We start from the raw sequence: 4,103 nt of genomic DNA on the forward strand, positions 1-4,103 counted from the left end.
CCACCACTGTAAGAGTCTCATGTGCAGGAGGCCAAAAGTAATAACGTTGGACGCAGCTGCCATCAGACCCAACAGTCTCTGAAACTGTTTTACAGTGAGTGACTGGCCTAACTTCACCCCATTCACGGCCCCGAGAATGGAACTCACACGAGCAGGGGACAACTGCGCCTGCATCGTGGTGGAATCCCAGATTACTCCTAGATAGTTTGCAACCTGACTCGGGACCAGCACGCTCTTTTTGGCATTGAGCCTCAACCCAAGCCTTTTCATGTGCGACAGAACAACATCTCGATGTTGAACTGCCAATTGTTCTGTTTGAGCTAGTATCAACCAATCGTCGATATAGTTCAGCACGCGGATGCCCTGGAGTCTCAGCGGAGCCAGCGCTGCATCCACGCACTTCGTGAACGTGCGGGGTGAGAGAGATAGGCCGAAAGGAAGAACCCTGTATTGGTAAGCTTCGCCCCCGAAAGCAAACCTGAGGAACTTCCTGTGAGAAGGATGGATGGATACATGAAAGTATGCGTTTTTCAGATCTATCGCTACAAACCAGTCCTCGGACCTGATCTGAGGGATGATCTGTCTGAGTGTAAGCATTTTGAACTTCAACTTCCTTACAGATCGATTTAGTACACGTAAATCTATGATCGGATGCAACCCTCCATCCTTCTTTGGAACAATGAAGTAGCGGCTGTAAAAGCCCGACATTTTGCTGGGAGGGGGAACCTTTTCTGTAGCCCCTTTTTGCAAAAGCGTCGTAACCTCCTGTTCCATCACCAGAGACTGCTCTGGGGGTACCACTGTGGGAAGCACCCCATTGAACTTGGGCGGTGGAGAACCGAACTGAATTCTGTAACCCTGTTCTATCATGAGCAGCACCCACTTCGAAATGTTCGGGAGACTTTTCCATTCTTCCAAATATTCTACTAAGGGAACCAGTCTCTCGAGACTGGTCTCTGGTGTTTTTTGAGCACTTGGCTCATCTATCTGACGCGGCGCACCGGCAGACAAACGAATCACGTGCTGACCGACCCTCCTCGGAGGATCGGCGGAGACCGCTGTGTCCTGACGCACACTGGGTGGCAGGGTTGACAGGACGGGCCCCTGAGGGCACCGGGAGGGACCCGATATCCGAATCCCCCCGGAGGGGGCTGCCCTCGAGAGATCCTGCACTACAGATGTCAGGACCTCTTCTTTGAAGCCTTCCGGGAGATAATGACGGTCCTCAGATCCGTCCTACCTCCGGAAGGCTTCGCCTGTGCCGCCCGCCCCGGTCCCCAAGATCTTCGTGGGGGAGTACAGGAGGCGACACTGGCCTTCTGTTGCGCCCTGTGCGCTGAGGAGCTGGCTGTCGGCCGAGGCTGCTCCCGCCCAGCAGCCTCGGGGGGATGAGAGCAGCGGGGAATGATCTTAGAGAATGCCGCTGTCTGTTTTCGTGTCTCCTGAAACCTGTCGACGACAGTTGACACTGCGTCGCCGAACAGGCCATCAGGAGACAGCGGCGCGTCCATGAGCATATTCTTGTCTCTCTCTTTGATGTCTGAGAGGTTGAGCCAGAGATGTCTCTCCGTGGCCACCAGGGCTGCCATATAGCGGCCGATGGATTTGGCCGTCTCCTTGGTGGCCCGGAGAGCTAGATCTGTCGCCTTTCTCAACTCATGTATCGCCTCAAAGGACGCTTCCCCACTCTCATCAATTTCCCCCAGCAGATCGGCTTGATATGCCTGTAGAATAGACATGGTGTGAAGGCATGCAGCCGCCTGACCTGCCGCCAAATAAGCCTTGCCCACCAAGCTGGAAGTTGTCTTACGTCGGGGTCTTAAGGGACGATGCAGACTCGGGCGAGAGATGGCTCGCAAGCGTCTCTTCGACCCGATGCATCGCCCCATAGCCGTGATGTTTCAGCCCAACTATATTACTATACAGTGATGTCTGTGGGCTATACAGTCTGTATTGGACTGGTCTCTTCCACGACCTCGACACCTCGGTGTGGAGGTCGGGAAAAAACGGCAGACCCCGACGCTGAGGTAGTGACTGTGCGGGAAGAAACCTCTCATCAAGCTTGCTTTTAGGTTTGTTTTCAGCTTTCTCCGCGGGCCAGTCAATATTTAACTTTTCTACTGCCCTGGTCACTACCTCTAACAGCTCCTCATATGCAGGGGATGAGGATGGCGGTTCCTCATCGACACTCTCCACATCAACCTCCTCGGAGGAAGATATGTTGAGCATCGGTGCCTCCCTTCGGGGGGAAGAAACCGCTACGCGTGCTTCCGCCACCAAAGGAGAGACACTGGGTCTAGCAGGTAAGGGAAGCGATAGGGCAGCGCCCGTCTCTTCCCCCTCTGCTAGATCCATCTGTGAACCCCACGAGTGCAGCCTTCACTGTGCCTCGGCAACAGCGGGACCAGACCCGTGGGGAACACTCGCCCCGGCGCCCTTCTCAAAGAGCACCCGGCGAGATCGCAGCACTCTGAGGGTGAGCCGTTCGCAGTGTACACAGACAGCTCCCTCAAAAGCCGCCTGTGCATGCTCAACCCACAGGCATTTCACGCACATCTCGTGTGTATCTCCCGTCACAATGAAACGCGGGCAGGGAGGAGTACACTTCTTAAATTGTTGCTTTTCCGCCATTTTATATATACAGTACAGTCCAAAAGTTTGGAACCACTAAGATTTTTAATGTTTTTAAAAGAAGTTTCGTCTGCTCACCAAGGCTACATTTATTTAATTAAAAATACAGTAAAAAACAGTAATATTGTGAAATATTATTACAATTTAAAATAACTGTTTTCTATTTGAATATATTTCACAAAGTAATTTATTCCTGTGATGCAAAGCTGAATTTTCAGCATCATTACTCCAGTCTTCAGTGTCACATGATCCTTCAGAAATCATTCTAATATGCTGATCTGCTGCTCAAGAAACATTTAATGTGTACAATTGTACAAAATATTTGTGTACAATATTTTTTTTTCAGGATTATTTGATGAATAGAAAGTTCAAAAGAACAGTGTTTATCTGAAATCTAATCTTTTGTAACATTATAAATGTCTTTACTGCCACTTTTGATTGATTTAATGCATCCTTGCTGAATAAAAGAATTCATTTCTTTAATTTTTAAAAAAATAAATAAAAATAAAAATTCTTACTGACCCCAAACTTTTGAACGGTAGTGTATAATGCTACAGAAGCTTTGTATTTCAGATAAATGCTGTTCTTTTGAACTTTCTATTCATCAAGGAATCCTGAAAAAAAAAGTACACAACTGTTTTCAACATTGAAAATAATAATCATAAATGTTTATTGAGCAGCAAATCAGCATATTAGAATGATTTCTGAAGGATTATGTGACACTGAAGACTGGAGTAATGATGCTGAAAATTCAGCTTTGCATCACAGGAATAAATTACTTTGTCAAATATATTTAAATAGTACACAGTTATTTTAAATTGTAATAATATTTCACAATATTTCTGTTTTTTACTGTATTTTTAATTAAATAAATGTAGCCTTGGTGAGCAGACGAAACTTCTTTTAAAAACATTAAAAATCTTAGTGGTTCCAAACTTTTGGACTGTACTGTATATGTGTGTCTTATTGTGTTTGGGAACTCTTGTCCTCGGACGAAGAGACCACAATGTGTGTGTAGACAATACAACAGTAAACAAGACAGACAAGATACAGATAGTGCTTGCTGAAGACAACAGAAGCTAGCGTGCTTTGTTCTGGGTATGCTTTTGCTTTATAGCTTCCTGATCCGGGACGTCACCCGCCTCTGACGTCACGTCTCTCTCATTGGTTGGATACAGAGGTGCTTCACAAACACAAAATACAGAGGGTTCCCATCACGTCATTCGACGTAGCGTCGATTGTTCCCACGAAAGGGAACTTTACTTATCAGTCAGAATACTGTAGCAAAAGTGGTATAAAAATTTTAAAAAGATGGAACTGCATCCATCTCACAGAGATGTCCAGGTCGTCCACGGTAGTTAACACCTCGACAGGAGCGTCTTCTGGTGAGATGGGTTGAAGAAAATCGGCATGCAAGTTCACAGCACTTATCTAAAGAAGTAGAAAGCCAAACTGGGGTGACTATTTCCCGT

The sequence above is a fragment of the Megalobrama amblycephala genome, linkage group LG1, assembly GCF_018812025.1.
Source record: "Megalobrama amblycephala isolate DHTTF-2021 linkage group LG1, ASM1881202v1, whole genome shotgun sequence".
Taxonomy (NCBI): domain Eukaryota; kingdom Metazoa; phylum Chordata; class Actinopteri; order Cypriniformes; family Xenocyprididae; genus Megalobrama; species Megalobrama amblycephala.